The 16927-nt window shown below is 41.9% G+C and overlaps 2 long non-coding RNA genes and 3 other non-coding genes across 7 annotated transcripts in view; 1 reads left to right on the forward strand and 4 right to left on the reverse strand.

Annotated features, from left to right (window-relative positions):
• Window positions 1-1390: 1390 nt before the first annotated feature.
• On the reverse strand, window positions 1391-11262 carry LOC141984735 (uncharacterized). Its single transcript, XR_012638791.1, has 7 exons — window positions 11204-11262; window positions 8700-8755; window positions 7499-7572; window positions 6675-6771; window positions 4915-4944; window positions 3861-3904; window positions 1391-3201 (listed from the first exon to the last, which is right to left on the reverse strand). It is a non-coding gene; the product is annotated as an uncharacterized LOC141984735 (long non-coding RNA).
• Window positions 3414-3480, reverse strand: LOC141985622 (small nucleolar RNA SNORD50). Its single transcript, XR_012638979.1, has one exon. It is a non-coding gene; the product is annotated as a small nucleolar RNA SNORD50 (small nucleolar RNA).
• LOC141985621 (small nucleolar RNA SNORD50) lies at window positions 4795-4862 on the reverse strand. Its single transcript, XR_012638978.1, has one exon. It is a non-coding gene; the product is annotated as a small nucleolar RNA SNORD50 (small nucleolar RNA).
• On the reverse strand, window positions 6032-6101 carry LOC141985619 (small nucleolar RNA SNORD50). The gene has a single exon (XR_012638976.1). It is a non-coding gene; the product is annotated as a small nucleolar RNA SNORD50 (small nucleolar RNA).
• The window catches only part of LOC141984737 (uncharacterized), a 46610-nt gene continuing 40624 nt past the window's right edge, over window positions 10942-16927 (forward strand). For 2 of the 3 annotated variants that reach the window (XR_012638792.1, XR_012638793.1), the window contains exons 1-2: window positions 10942-11882; window positions 12034-12074. This is a non-coding gene — a long non-coding RNA (uncharacterized LOC141984737). Of the gene's footprint in view, window positions 11883-12033; window positions 12201-16927 lie in introns of all 3 variants that reach the window. The other variant, XR_012638794.1, reaches the window with a different exon arrangement.

A 16927-nucleotide genomic window follows, 5' to 3' on the forward strand; every position in this document is an offset into this window, starting at 1 on the left:
GTACCCAAAAAGATCTCACCTTCTGAACACTGAAATCTTTCAATTTTGCTCCAACTTTCTTCTATTTGATACCTGATGCTAGAGGAGCTTGTTCTCACCAGTTCTAGTGGAAATACATTTAGCAACTGTAGCCAAGAGATAGTATTCTGTATTAGACTCACCCCCTGGGAGAAAGACAGGTAATGTACTTTAAATCATGGATCTAAAGAAAGCAAGAATGTACTCCTCAGACCCCCTAATATAAATTATACGAGCCTTCTTTCAGAATGGCTAAAATACTATTTAGCCAATATACTGCTGCGATAACATCCACTTCTACAAACTGTTCTTGCAGGTGGCACTTTTTTCCCCCTCTAGGAGGCAAATGAGCAGATTGACTTGGCTAAGACTAGCATCTTTTTAGCACCCCATCAGAAAGCTTCATCAAAAGGTCTCCGCATACTACACAGACTTTTCTTAAAACGCCACTGTGGAAGCGTTAGAAACAGATTGCTTCCTTCATACCTCTGTGGCACTGCATAGTCACTAATAGCTTTGTATTGCCCCAGTAATTGCTCAAGCATAGAGAGTGGAATTCTGTTTGTCTAGCCCAGCGGTTCTCAAACTGGGGGTTGGGAGCTGTCAGCCTCCACCCCAAACCCTGCTTTGCCTCCAGCATTTACAATGTGTTAAATCAATTAAAAATACTTTTTATATATAAGGGGGTGCGCTATGTGAAAGGGGTTACCAGTCCAAAAGTTTGAGAACCACTGGTTTAGCCCATGGTTTGGTAGTTGGTGCAATGGAAGGCCATTTTGCCTTTGCAGTTCTTGTAAAGTATAAGCAGCTGTAAAGGAATGGCTGAAGTGACTGCAGACTTTATGTGCAATGGCCAGCATGTTTTTCACATCATCTTTGTTCAGCAATGAACGAACTATTGCATCAAGAAATGCGTACAAAGCATGGCACATGGAAGTATCCCCCCTTCCTTAATGGGACTAATGTGGTATGTGCCATCATCGGAAGTAATAAACCCTGCTAAAAGTGAGCAAGGGGAAAGCCATTCTGCATTAATATTCTGCAGTTTCTCCAATACACAACGGATTGTAGGGTTTTTCAAAACCGAAAATACAGTTTTGCAGGCTGTAGTCTGTGGCCAAAGGGTCTGGCTACCTGCTGCCACAGATAACTGAAAAGGAAGAGATACTCAGTGAGCTGATACACACACAGTCCATGACCCAGAGGTGGCAAACCATGGCCCACAGAACCATCCTGCCCAGCCCCTTCCCCGCAGCCTCAGCGCACTGCGCCACCAGTGCTCTGGCCCACCACTCATGGCAGCGGCGTGGGTGGCTCCAGTATGGTAAGGGGGCGGGAGGTTCCGGGGGCAGTCGGGGACAGGGAGCGGTTGAATGGAGCAGAGGTTATGGGGGAGCAGTCAGGGGATGGGGAGCAGGGGGAGTTGGATGGGGGTGGGGTCCTGGGGGGCAGTTGTCATGGCAGTCAGGTGACAGGGAGTGGGGTTTGGACAGGGGGTGGGGGCCACGCTGTTTGGGGAGGCACAGCCTTCCCTACAGTTGTGCAACCCTGATATGGCCCTCAGGCCAAAAAAAGTTTGCCCACCCCTGGTCTGACCACTAGTCCACATTTCAGTGGTCAGATGGATGTTCCTCACCTCTGACATCCTCAATGCCTTGGACACGGTTATCTGGAGAATTTTGTACAACTGTGGTATTGCCTTAGCTGAAAAGTAGGTTTTGCTAGGTATGCGCCACTTGGGAATGGCGTATTCCATTAGTGCCTGAAAGCCCTCTGCCTCGACAAATGAAAAGGGCTGCAGCCCCCCAACTAGCATTTTTGCCAGTTCTGTATTAAGCATGGGGATTATAGGATGGTTTTTCTTATACTCTGAAATGTGTGTTTAAGTGTAGGTTGTCATTCGCTGTGTATCACTCTTTCATTCTGTTTTCCTACCTAACACTAGGGTTGAGGGTGATACTAAAGGGCATACTGGATGTTATGCCACTCACTGCAGCCTTTGTGGCCTGCAATTTATCAGATGTTTGACCCCTCTCCTCCACCTCTTTCCTTACTGCATTAGGGCTGAATGCAGCAGAGATGTTTCTCCCACATGGTTATTTTTCACCTGCTTTAAGAAACCACAAGTCCCTCTTCCCTCTACTGACCTCTTTTCCACACAAAAAACGTGCATTGATAGCATCTTTCTGATCAAGAGAAAAAAGTTCCACACCAATGACATTGGTCTTTTCATGCGGTTGGGCAGTGGTGCATAAAAAAAACTTCTTTCCCTATCAGCATAAACAGAACTCAGGCTGTGGTTTAAGCCTTGTTTTCTCTTGTGACCACAACTCCTCCCATGAGTCTTGAATTTTGCTTTCTCACAAATGTCCGATATTTTTGCTTCCTCAGTGCCTTCACTGATTAATACCACAACCTGATCTTCCTCTTTCACTTCCTGAATGATATTGTACTCAAAAGGGGGAAGACTCATTACTATGATTTTCTGCATTAGTACGCTCTCCATCTTTTTACATGGGGTGCCTGGGTTTTCCATTGACTATTTATTATTTTATTACTGTTAGAGATAGTTTTTTCCTCAGTAATAGCAAATTGTGCTTTATTTCCTTCACAGGAGACCAGCTAGCCACTGGGAGTTTTTTCCACCCCGCTACTGAAGCTTATTGTTTGTTGCCCTTAGTATTTTCTTTACTGAGCAGGGGAGCCTTTCCTGATAAAACAGAAAAAAATTAATTTTTATGCTACACTTTTTAAAAAGTTTTAAAGTATGTTCTATTTCCCTTCAGCCACCATAATCTCCTGAGAGAAGTCATGTCTGAAAACATAAGATGTTAAATGTGACTGATTCTAGCAAAACTGAATTTTCTCTTCTTTGATTCCAAATGCAGTTTCTAGCTTTGGTTTCACTAGAGGGAGCTGGGTCTTTACTTTTGGCAAAACCTTCAGATTTCCACAAAACATGATTGCTCACAGTTTTAAAAGAAGTGGAAACCAACTGGTTCTGTACCATGTGACATTTTAGAAATATTAACTACCAAACAATTCCACAAACTATTTCAGAAGCATAAACCTGGTAAATTTTTTTGTTGTTAAAATCTTGGTATGTGAGTATCTTCAGGTGTCGGACTTCTTCCAGTGATACCATCCACACTTGTCAGGTGATACAAAAATTCCACCTCATCACTAAAAAGGGAAAAGAAACTAAATAAAACAGCTTATTTTACATGAGAAACTGAATGCACAAAAGAAAAGATATGTTACAAGACATTTTACATTTTATTCTCAAGCAAATGAAGCTATTCCACCTGAAAGTGTGCTTTTAAGGTTAAATAGTTGGTAGATTTATCCAATAGGAATATACTAAATTTTAAATTTGTCTATGATCTCTGGATCTTATTTCAGAAGCTAGATCCATAGTTTTTCAGCAACAAAATCAGGTTCAGAATAGGATCATTATAAAACCCCAATAAATTACAATTCAATTCACATTTAAAGTGCAATACTTAGAAGTGTATAAGTTCTCTAGTTCATAAATTTTCAAGTTAAAAAACCAACCAAAAACAGTGCAAGCAATATGCTCAGCCCATAGAAGTAAAGCACACTGACATTTCAGAGTGACCTCTACAGATTAGAAAAGAACAGTGTTGATTCATTCAAAGGCTAATTAAGATTACTGACATATGAAGGGCCTTGGACAGAGGAGGGATGTCCTTTCAGTTTAGGACAAATTGAGATCAGCTACCTGACCAAGTTAAGCCTATAGATATCTGCGAAGTGAGAAACCCAAAATTACCAATACAAGGCACTTTTCAACAGAGGGCGCATTTTCTTGAATTACATACCTGCATAACTAAATGCATCTGCTTGTACATTTTCCACTATTTCACTGTTCAAAAAAAGATTCAGTTAGTAAATCAAACATTCATTTTTAATTCTTAGATTAGGCAAGGAAATGTGCCAATGTCATTCAATGTGAAAATCTAACATCTATTCATCCTTTCTTATTGAAGTCTTATGATGTAGTATTAATTACATACTACATCAGTATAAGCATTCTGCAAACTCTGTGGAGCTGAAAATATAACACCATGATTACACATCTCTTATTATCCTAAAAGATCTACTTTTCTTGCTCACATATAATTTGGCACCTTTGTAAGGCTGGGTAAACAAGTAAACAAATGTGATCATGACACTAGAGTACTAAAATTCCTGTTTTCCTATCCTTCAGAGATTAGAACTGCAGGGAACTCCCAAAGAATAAGTTAATTGTCAGCCAATGAACAATAAAAATCCCAAATAGGCTTAAACAGCCGGCATTACTAAATTAAAGGCCTACATCCCAGCCACTTTTATTGCACTGTCCAGGTATTCAATGCATTTTAATCTTTATTACTGCAACAGAAATGCAAACTGAAGTGGCCTCATCCTAGATTGAAATATCAAATATTTCCATGAACAATCAATCACTTATATCCTATTAGAAAAGAAAGGACACAAACCAAATACCATTTAAGTACATATAATGAGCCACTGATCATGCAACAGTCCATGCATCACCACAAGTTCAGAAATCAGACTGAAGTGGGGAATAAGTGCAGTTTTAGAAGAAAACAAGGCAATAATCATGCCTTGTGGAAAACAGTAAACGTGGATACAATAGGCAAATTTTCAGTCAATACATGGTCTACCAAGTAAACAAAATCTACTTGTTTGAAATACTACTTTCACACAGCTCTAGTGTTTAGAAAAAGCAATATGAATCATGGTTGTCTAATCTCAGAAGCCAGATCCGTATATGAGTTTTTCATCAAGGAATCAGGTTCGGGATAGTATCATTGATCAGACCAGAATTACTTATACTTCATCAACATCAACCTTTATTAGAATACATACCTTTAATATTGAGTCAGCCTTCAGAGAACTCTGCAACAAGACAGATTGCACAGTAGTTTGGTGAAACTGAATACTACCAAAGGTATTATGTTCATTTATTAGCGTCCCTAGAGCAACTGTGTTGAGTATGTGACACATTTCCCACTAGTCTGCTACCTGTCCAGATGCATGAGTTGACTGCACAGGAAATTAGGATTATGTAATTACTTTATGTGTAAACACTTGGGCCAAATTGTGTCTCATGCCACATCTTAACATCCTACCCTTATGTCCACCACTCACATACTCCATCCCATTTCCACTGTGATAATTACATTGGGACTGCATTTTCCCTTAGATTAAAAGCCATCTCATCCAAAGCAGAAAGGAAGAAAAATGTTACAGATGTAGTATGGATTACACCAAGTCAGAAATTTGATATTGGGGTTTTATTTATCAATGTTAGCTTTAGAAATCTCCGATGTGCTCCTGGAAGTGGGACAAAGTATAAATGCCAACACAAGGGTCCCAGTAGTTGTGCTACAGAGCCCAGTCAATTTGGTCTTGTCCCTAAGGATCTACCCATGCTTTTGGCCTCTATATATGCAAGCTATTTGCCATAGGGCTTTTCCTCCTGATTTGGTTCAATGCTATGCGCACATACTCCACAGGACTGTATTTTAACTAATCTTCAAACCTCTTGACTAAACAGAGAAGTTCTGATAAACAAATACAACTGACAATTAACTCTTCAGTTCTTTTGAAAATCTCAGCCTAGTCTCTATTCTTCACTACCAGGAGTGTTCTGGGAATTAAGGGATTTGACCCCTCCTACTAGAATTTCTCTGATTTGCCAAAAGAATCCTGAGCAAAGTGTCCAGAATGCAGCATACCAACAAGCCTTGCCAGGAATTTTGGGACAGGTTTCCAGACATCAATGTACCACAATCAGTGCAGTACAGCCCCAAGTGTGATTATTGCATAGGACTGCATGTACAGCTAGTACAGCACAAAAAAAGACAGTTTGAGTAACAACATCAATTGACATTAGATACTTTCCTAGTGGTAACAGTAAACATTAATGTCTAAGTAGTGCATAGACCAGTGGTGTAACCAGGTTAACTCTTATGGTGGTCTCATCTCAGAAGCCAGATCCGTATAAAATTTCTCATCAGCAAGTCAGGTTCGGGATAGGTTCATCACTGATAGACCACTTTAAAAATTAGACACTTTTTGGTATACTGGAACACTATACCAAAATGAACATGTGAGAACTATAACTCAGTTTAGATGCTATCCTAGAATGAAATTATTTCTCAAGAAGTTGAACAGTGCCCTTTTTCCATTTGGGCCAGATACCTTTATCAATACAAGGCACTGCAACTTATAGATACAATAGAGTCTGTTGGGGGGGGACCCCACAAAAAAACCACTTAAAATCAAGAAAAGTATCAGTACACTATTTTTGCCCTGACAAAGGAAAGCACTTAGACATCTTGTCTTGATTTAAAACAAAACAAAAAACCCCACAACACACAGACAGATTGGAACTGCTTAATAAGCTAGAAATATCAAAATCACTTCTTTTATAGAAAGGGAGGCAAGAATGTATAGGCAGTTCACAAGAAAGACTACTCAAAGGTTCAATTGACAAAGAGACAGCTTACACCATAACTTAGCTATGTCCCATGCTTTCCAGTATTTGAAAAGTATTCGTGCTTTGAAGATTAGTATATTGTATTGTGTCAAAATATCATCAGAAGAGTATTTTTCAGTTGTACCTGTCTTAGCAGCACTAGAGTCGCAAGTAGTTTTATATCCCAACTGCGCTGTCAGTTATTCATTCATTCTCCACTGGATACTTGCTAATAAGTCACACTAGAAATAAGGATAAACCAACCATTTAAAGTGTTACTAATAAATATTGCATAATACAGCATTTTGAAAGTGACCTAACAAAACAAAGTTACTTTCCCCTCAAGCATTGTCAGGAAGGGGAAATACTAGATACTCTTGTTAACCAGCATAAAAATTCTATAAAAAAGTGGTCCAAGTTTTGCACCACTCAGGGCCACTGGCCAAGACCCTGAGAACCACAGCTAGTTTGCATATAAGTGTGCATAATCTTTATTAAAACTGCACACCACAATATATGTTCATTTTCTGTGATAGATTTGAATTCACTAAATTCACTAAAAAAATCTTTGAGGTCATTTTTGTTCTCACCCTCTTAAGAGTCTGAGAGCACTAAACTTCCATCCTGAGTTAGATAATTCAAGTTAATGGATAATGAGTTAACATGGTTGTAAAGCCTAGTGGGGCCACTCCACAAATGGACATGGTTTACAATCTCCCACAGTATTGGTCTTAAACAATCCAAATAAAGTACACCACCACATCTACTCCCATGAATCTCTCAACTGTTCACAATATCAAGATAGACCATGTGATACCTCACAGGACTGAAAGTAACAATTTTACCTCAACTATTTAGTTAAATATGGATTAATTAAACTAAACCAATACATTAAAGTCTAGATTTTTGCCAATCCCATTTATCCCCATCTTCATATTTATTCCTCCACTTGAGGATTCACAAACATACTTCTTAAACATTCAGGAACATCCACAATTGTACATCATATAGTCTTCTAGAACTGTTGATGTTTTCATGAAGGGCTGCAGTTAAAATTAAACAGAAAAGGGTCAGATTCTGATGTAGAAAAATCAATGGCAAATTCAAGTTTTATAATATGGGAATACTTTTGCCGTCTTTGTGGTAATACACCACATCATATTGCATCTTAAAAATGGTTTTCAAGAGTAAAACATTCCCTGCCCCAAAGAATTTATAATCTAAGCCAGTCACAACAAAGCTTCAGCTGATTTGTCAGAGAAAGTTTACATCTAGTCTATGGACACTCAAAATTAACATTGTGTATTATGTTAACCTGAATTATTGTCTACCTATGCAATGACAGGGGACTTCTGAAAAGCCAAGACATATCAGATACACACTTAGGCCCCAATCCTGCAAACTCTTATGCATAAAATAACTCACTCAATAGGACTAGCCACATATGTAAAGCTATTCATGCTCAGATACTTGCAGGATCCAGGCCCTAATTACTGCAGAGGACAGAACTACCTGGCTTAGTTCATATGGCCAATTCACATACTAACCCTAAAGGTATGTCTAACACTACTGCAACTGCAGCCACACCTTAGTGTAGATATTTACTATAGTGACAGATGGAGTTTTTCCATTGCTGTAATAAGTCCATCCCCTCGAAAGGCAGTAAATAGGTCAATGCAAGAATTCTTCTGTCAACCTAAGTACATTGCACAGGGTGTGAAATTTTTCCCAGCCCTGAGCAATGTAGCTAGGTTGACCTAAATTTTAGGTGTAGAACAGGTCTAAAACCAAAACACAACATAGTGCCAGGATAAACAGATGCTCCAGAGTCCAGAATATAGGGTATGGTGTTGGTAATAGCACCAAAGTGCTTTCCTCTACTGAGAGCAGGTAAGCAGAAGCAGTAAGATGCTGGAGAGCTGACAAATAGAAAATTATGTGGAATGAGTCCAGTAATTTACTGTAACTATCTTTTCTTTCGGCTCTACCCAGTAATACTGTGACAAAGTAACTGATGCCCTGGCACATACTGTAAGAGGGAATTACTTTCAAATAGATGAAGACGTGAAGAGCGGTCTATGAAACTGAAGCACTTTGGAGTGTTCAATCTTCAAACCCAAGAATACTGTGCCCTTTCCAGCCCAAATTCGAAACATTCTCAGAGTCATACCTTAATTATTCTGCACAACTTCCAGGATATCACCATAAAGTTTATCTCCATAGTTCCTAGAACAAACAAAATTGTGACAGCACTAGTTATATGCACTATCTACTTGAAAAATCCAGACAGTTAAAAGAAATGTTAAAAAGTACTTTCAGCTAATAACTAGTCTTTATTCCCCAAGCTAATTTTTGCAGATTTACAAAAAGTGTTCTGTTGCTGTGTAAAAGACCTGCACAAACATGGCAACTGATTATACAAAAAACCTTGTCAAAGAACAAAACATGAAAAAAAATCTGCCAGATATCATAATCTTAAGAGTTACACCCAATAGTAGTGGGTTTAACAAAATGGCTAATGAGTTATTTAAATTAGGTGACTCTGCTTAAAGGGACAGATCAACTTTTAAATGTGTTTTATTATGTAAAATGTTTTTGGTTCCCCCTCTCTGCAAATTCTGAGAGGCTGTTTGAGTCTTCTCCATACCTTTCAACATTCCCATCTCCCAACTGACAGGCCACACAAATGTGTAAAAAAACAACAAAATGTGGAACACCCATACTGTATTTTGGTGTGTCACACCATAATCCACAAGTACAGAATCTACTTAATTATGTTTCAGCTATGTATCTCAAACCCAGCAATCTCACAGATTAATTGTTGGAGGGTGTCCTGTTGCAGTTGAATAATCTTAATTCAGCAGTCTTACACACTAATGGTTCCACATTTTGGTGTTCACACCCCAGCTGCCTCAATATTCAATCAAAGCAGCCCCCACACACTTGTAACACTGCTCATCCTACTCTCCCAAATCAATGCAACCACCTCCCAATTATTGCTTGTTGGAGCCCTTCCTTTCCCAAGGCTGCTGCTGTAGCACCCCACACTGTCCTTCAGGAGCGGAGAGAGTCTCAGCTCTGAAGCTCTGTGCTTGCTGCTCCTTTGCCACCCTCTCCTCCAGAAAAACCACTGCTCAGGTATTTTTCCAGAAGTAGGGAGCAGGAGTAACATCCACCTGCTCTCTGCTCCCTCCCTTATCTGAAGTCTCCTGAAGAGATTCCTTCATTCACAGTACTCTTTGCTTGCAAGGGAAGGGAAACTGAGGAGCAGTGGTTCAGAACTGTAAATTAGCAGCCTTTTATCCTGTCAAACACCTTAGGTATGTAGAGTCCCAGTACAGCTAGAATTACGTGTGCACTGATGCTGTCACAGCTAATATGCCAGTTCCACATATAAGAGAACTAGGCCAATTCAAGGGAGTGAGAAGATATCAGAGTTGGGGGAAAAAAAGCATAAAGTTTGACAAGCTCCAATATGCGTAACACATCTTGACTAGTCTCAAATCCCTAAAGTTAAAGATTAATTTATAATATTGCAAACTAAGATTCCCAGCTGACTTCAGTTTGTGTACTGCTCTGGTTTTAGGTATAGTAACTCAAACATCATCCACTAAATTATACTGGGTGGGTGTCATGACTGTACGATTACACTAAAAGGGGATTTCAACATGAAATACCTCAACAACCATAAGGATTAGGAATTCAAGCTATCAGTGTATAGCAGTCATTTATAGCCACTGAGGATCCATGAAATAGCCCATTTAAATTGATTAACTGTAACTGTCAATATTAAATGACATTCTCTGCTATATTTTGTAATTTCCTTAATGATTTTTACCAGTTTCATTCAGAGATACTCTTACTCTTCAGTGGTAGTTTTCAACTTAATAGCACTACAGCAACACACGTACATAATTAAAGCAAATTTATTCAACGCACACACAGCTACTAGTATCATATTACACTTGTAGGAAAGTGGCAGGATTGATACAGATGCCTGGGCAAGTGTGAACTCCACGCATCATAAAGCGGAGCAGTTTCACAGGACCAGAGATGATGAACATAAAAACGCCTGTTTTGCTTCCAGCACGAATTGCTGGATGTCGCGGAGAACAGCTCCAGCCCTGAACAGGAGGAAGAGGGGCGAACTGTCTGGTACTGCTCGGGAGCAGACCGCTGTCCGGGCCAAGGCTATTTCGCGCTCCCTTTGCGGCGCGTGACACCGCGTTTGGGCCGCGCCAAGCGGCAGAGCGCAGCACCGCCCCGCACGCAGCGCCACAAGGCTCGAGGCAGCAGCCGGGACGCACCGCCCAAGCCACGTTTCAGGCGATCAGCCCCGCCGCGCCCAATCACGCAGCCTCGCTGCGAGCGACTGAGCCCGCCCTGCGCACCACCAACCCCAGCATGCACTGCGCCACGGGCACGCGGCGGCTCAAGAGGAGCGGTGCATTTTGGGACTTGTAGTCTCCGCAGCCTTCATCCAGCTGCCGCCGTGAGTCACACAACCCGGCCTCGGCAGGTGCAGCCGGCCCGCGCTGACCGCTCCGCCCGCCGCGGGGGGAACGCAGCAAGAGCTCCTGGACAAGCCTAAGACGAAGCGTCCCGAAAACAGGGACCGGACCAGCCCAGCCTCTTCCCTTCCCGCTCCGGGGGCACAGAACACCCCACACTCACCCGCCACTTGAGGCACCAGCTCTAACGCTCCGCAGGCAAAAAGGAAAGAACATCCCCCAGAAACTATTATATAGCAGCTGCCTAAACCAGAGCGAGGCCGACTCCTCCCCTACCCGCCCATTGGGCAGAGCGCGCAAGGGCGGAGTTTTGTGCGGGGGAGTTTGAGGGCCGATTACCTCATAGTGCAGCCGAGGCCACGCCCCTGCTGCTGGAGCGCGCGTCGTAGCAGCGCGAGGAATCAGAGACGAGGAAGCGGCGCGCGCAGGGTGGGGTTCCAGTGGTTAGCTCCCTCAAAGCTTAGGCCGTGGCACTGCCTTGACAGACTGTGGTTGTGTCTCCGGCCCCAGAGAAGAGTGCTGTGATCTTCCAAAGCGTGTCCTTCCCACCTGCAGAAGTTGGGCTAATAAAAGTTATGAGCCCTGACCTTCCCCACCTTGTGGCTCTCAGAGTGCATGAGAAAAATTTGCATGAAAAAAATTTCTTATTAAACAGAATCTAGTTGTGCATTGTCTAATTAGTGCCAGAATGGTGTTTGTTAGGGTTGTGGCAGCGTTTTCAGCTGTAGCAGCCTAAGTGAGGAAAGAAGATGAAGTTTTTCTCAACTACTACATGGTCAAACTGTTGTGATTTTTTTATAATCTGAAAAAAGGGACAGTACATGACCTGAAATGCTCAGAAGGTGAGAATCACTGTTGCTTGTTAAATTGCTATAACTGCCCCTACTTTGTGTTTTTACATAGCTTCAGAATTAAAAAACTGTGCTCATATTACCTGTGATTGGTGGGTGAATACAAATTTTCTTGTTGATTAACTTTGCCTTTCTCTTGCAGACACAAGGAGAAGGTGAACATGGGCTGTGTTGGAATCTGAGGTAACAGTGCAGCCTCCTGTAGCATAGTTAAGAGGGTGCTATGAAAAGACACAATGTGAATGGAAATAGGCTTAAGATGTATCTTCAGTAATTTCCCTGCTGGTTCTTGCATATTTTTCAAAGTAGGTATGTAAACTCTGAGCTATGTATCTGGGTTTCTTTCAAATAGTAAATATATCTATGAATTGTATACTCTGTCTACCTTATAGAGGCATTACAATTTTAAGGTGAGTTTCACAGGCCCTTTATTATAATGCTTGCGTTCTCTAATATTTTATATACTAGCTGAAATAAGCACATAAATGCCAGTTGGCCAAAGGGAGGACTACCCCCCTAAATAAACAGCACTAAGGCCAAAAGTTTAAAACTTGTGTTCCTAAAATTAGACATATAAATCCATTGTCTTCAGTGGTAGTTTTGAAATTGCAGATCTCTTACTTATTTAGGTGCCGAAATAGGGATTTAGTTATCTAACTTTTCTTGAATGGAATTTATTACTTCAGGATTATGAAATTTAGTATTCTTATTTTCAGTACATTTTCTGATTTATTTTTAAATATCCCTAGTGATGGGTCTTCCACTAATTCATAAGGGAGGCTACTCAGCGGTCTAATAAGTTGCACTGTTAGTCACTATAATATTTCAGGACTAGATCACTCAGCCATTACATGGATAACCATTTACCCACAAAAACAGTACCACTGAAGACAGTGGGCCTACTTGTGTAACTGCTTATAATTGCAATGGAGAGTGGGGGGCATGGATCAGTGTTTACATTTACTCCCTATCAGTACCTGACCCAAGCCAGGGAAGCTAATGATTCAACCAGCGCACCAAATTCGGTGATGAATCCTGGTCACGTGACACCTGAGGCACGTTGTGCCTTCTCTAAGGAGTGCAATAGATATAGAGCCACAATCGCTCCCAAAGCACTTTTCCTGATACCGTAAAATCCCTTTTCTTTATTTGAATCCATTATCCTTGGTGACCTCCTTACATTATCCTAATTATTGTTCTCCATGCCTGATGTTTACACCTTTCATATACTTGTAGAACGGTTAATACATCCCTGTTTAATCACTGAGCTAAGCTATGTAGTAGACAGTTATTTTAATCGTTCTTCACATATTAATCTGTTCAGCACCCGGCTATTGTTCAAATTTCCTGACATTGAAGTAATAAGAAATATTTCAGGTGTTGTCTCAACTGAGTCATACACAGAGAGATTATAACGTGTTACTCCAGAACACGATGTCTTCTTGTATGCAGCATAAAAGCATATTGACATTTTTTATTTTTTGCTGCCATACTACACTATGCACTATTGTCTTATTTCCTTCTTTGTCCCTCCCATTCACTGCTGAAAGGCTGCTTTCCAGGTTTGACCCACCCACTGAATATCTGTTTTCAAATTATTATTCCCCACCTGTATTAACTTGCATTTTCCTAAGGTGAATCTCTTTTTATTTGCTGACTAATAAAGAGACCTATAAAGGTTAGAAATATAGTTATATGTCCACAATGTTCACAGTGTCTCCCAATTAAGTATTGTTATGCCGAAGGGTATTGATAGCTGCCAGTCAGGAGCTGCTCTAGCTATAAGCAAACTAGGCCACAGCCTAGCACTGCCGATTTATGAGGAGGAGGCTGGTGGGGCTGCCTTGGGGAGGGGGTATCCCACAACAGGCACTCCAAGGAGCAGGAAGCAGCCCTCAGCTGGGCTGCTGGGGAAGCACTCCTGACCCCTCCTCAACCACTCCCTGCCCCCGCTGCAGTAAGATCATGGCTCAGGCACTGAGTGGCTTAGGGCTGCTCCTGGCAGCACCATGAGTGCTCCTGGGACTTTAGCCACAAATACAATGACCCACCCTGTTCCCTGTCAGCATGTGGGCCCTGCCACCCAGGCAGCACGCAGCCCCTGCCATGGCTGCCTCTGCCACTTCAACCTCACTGTGGCTGGGTTCTGGAGGTGCTACTACAGTGCAGGATAGGAGCTCCTCCGGAAAGGTGTGGGCTGAGGGTGCGGAGGCTGGGTAGGAGTTGCAGAGCAGGGGTGGAGTGTGGGGGACGGCATAGGCAATGCAGGCTGGCATGGCCTGGGGGTGTGGAGTGCAAGGGGCCAGGTGTGGGGTGGGATTATGGGGGTCAGGCAGGTGGATTTGGGATGGTGTGGAGGCCTGGGAGTGTGGGGCTAAGCTGGGGCTGGGGCTGTGGCAGGCTGGGGCTGTAGGTGCTGAGATCCAGTGATCCTCACTCTGTCCAGGAGGGAGCCTACTGCTCCCTATACAAGGGGTGATCTGTACCCCCAGCCCGCGTAGCTTTGTGCAGGGTGGGAAGTCTGCGCTGCCCATTAAACAGGTCCCTACTGGCTGGGAGCTGCCTCCTGCCAGTGCCCAGATGTTAGCTGATTCCTGTCCCGGGGGGTCTGCAGTAGCCTCTGCAGCCCCAGGCCCGGGTGTCCTGCATCAGCCTCTGGCCAGGCTGCACAAGTTTCAGGGATGGGGGTGTTAGCATCCCCTGAGGGAGGTGCTGAAGTTTTGCTTAGGGTGGACAATTGTCTTGAATCACCTCTGCTGCCAGTAAGTGTCTTTGATCTTGAGGCTGATGGGTGTATTAGCCACCCTTCATTCTGACAAAGTGCAAGAAGGCATTAAGGTCCTTTATGGAGTAAGATAGCTTTTTTGTTGTTGATTTGGCCAAAGCTAACTTGTCCCCATTCGGTTTTGCTCTTTATTAAATGATCTAAAATAGAAATATTCTTTTCATGCCCTGGGGTTGAAATAAATCCCTTTTGGCTGTTACATATGACAACTGCAGTTGTCAACCTCTTGGCTAAACTTTTTGTATTCAGTCTAATCCAAACAGATCTAATAGTCAATGGTCTCCAAGAAGACAGTTTAGCTAATTCTTCCTCATCCTGTACCTTGGGGATTAAAATTGTTCTATTTTCTTTAAAATAGTCAGGGATCTGCATATTTAAAAACCAAATATTAAAAATGTGTGAGAATTTGAGTCCAAATTAAAGATTTCCCATAAATTGTTAATAGTTACTCTGTCAGGGCCTGGGGCACTAGTTTTACAAATAACTTGCAACGCCTCCCTAACTTCCTCCATAGAGATCGATTCAGTAATTAATCATTATCTGCATTTTCAACAGCTGGGGGTGCCAGCCTCTCATACTATCATGTCCAATATTATCTAACATACCTACATAATATTGTAGGATCTCAATCAGGGGAGTACTACATTTGGCTTTTATATCCACGCCAATCTTTTCTTATCTTTAACAAATAACTGTTGATAGACTTTGTATCAGGCCTTTTTAGTAGCATACCTTCTGTAGAGATCAACTGCTTCTTTTGGTCTCCATTCCCATTATTCCTTACCCTATTTCTATTCATCTCTGTTCCTCAGCACCACTACTTAAATCAGCCTCTATCAATGATTTACACAATTCCTCTACCATCCCCATACCAACAGAAGCCATATGAGCTTCTCTCAATAACTTTTTGATTTCCTCCAGACTACTTAAAATCTGCTCAGCCTTTCTCTTTTGTCTACCTTGCCTACGCAATGTAACCACATTATTTACCGATGGATGCTCTCTTAAAAGAATTTTTTCCCGAGGGGGCGGAACCTCCAATACACACATCACAAACTCCTTCATTACTTAAATCAACAATATCCTTATTAACCCTCTTCTTAGCCAACTTATGTCTTTTATCTGAAATTTGTTTATTAGTTTTAGTCCCTAATTCACTCTATACACTTATTTATGTTTCTCTTACCTGCATATTTAATCTCTAATCAGGTAAGAAGTTCAGCTTCTTGTTCAGTTCATATTCGAGAGTGAATAGACTCACTAACAACCTTCCTAACCACCTTACCTTCCTTCGCTCATTTCTAACTGCAGGGTGCCTGTGTCTAGTATGTTGGCTCCGTCCTGTCTTGGTGTGGAAAGCCGACCCGCAGAGCAAACAGACATAACCCGTATCTGGGTGGCCACCTCGTTGGGCACACACTTGGGGTAGTGGCAAGCTATATTATGGAACTGAGAGTGTTTAACCACATTTTTTGCATACAACTCTCATGGCCTTACTCTTATGGAACCTTTGATATGTTTAGCCTACTTACCAAAGGTTGCTAAAGTCTGTGGGCATATCGGACAATTATAACATTCAACGGGATATTTTAAATAAAAAATTCCGTCCTTCCACAAGCTGCTATTTTGTGAGGTATCCATATTATTAAAAGCAGTAGTAAAATTAGCACTAAAATGTCCCATCTCATAAAAATACAGATCATCCAAAGTACCTAAATACTTAAAATTAGGATTAAAATTGTCCACATCCAAATTATTAAAAAAGCTATTCATAAAAACCATAGGTAAAAATGACAAATCATCAACCTGGTCCTCACCTAATCAGCCAAAATTCTTCACTCCCATATCATCTCTGGCAGGGAAAAATCACATATCTTAGTCTCATAAGGTAACCACTCACAAAAAATGTTTTATGGATCAGTCCAGTGACCCGAATTAGTCCCCTGACATATTTGACACAGCCTGCCAGGGCATCAAAACCAGCGGGGGGGAGGAGAGGGGGTGTTGTTTACCTGGTCCAGCACCACTGCGGTGTGAATATTAAAATTCCTTTTCTCCGTAATTAAAAAGATATAACCCTTCACAGCGGGAGGCTATCCCTTACTCGGGGGATTCACCGGTGCCTGGAGGAGACTACCCTTGCCAGGGGGAGGCTACCATTGCCGGGGGAGCAGATTTTCTTGGGGCTGCCACCCCACCCCCCAATAAGGGGGGGCAGGGTTTGCCCTCTGCATTCTGCCCAGCAATCGAT

The sequence above is a fragment of the Natator depressus genome, chromosome 3, assembly GCF_965152275.1.
Source record: "Natator depressus isolate rNatDep1 chromosome 3, rNatDep2.hap1, whole genome shotgun sequence".
In the NCBI taxonomy this organism is placed as follows: domain Eukaryota; kingdom Metazoa; phylum Chordata; order Testudines; family Cheloniidae; genus Natator; species Natator depressus.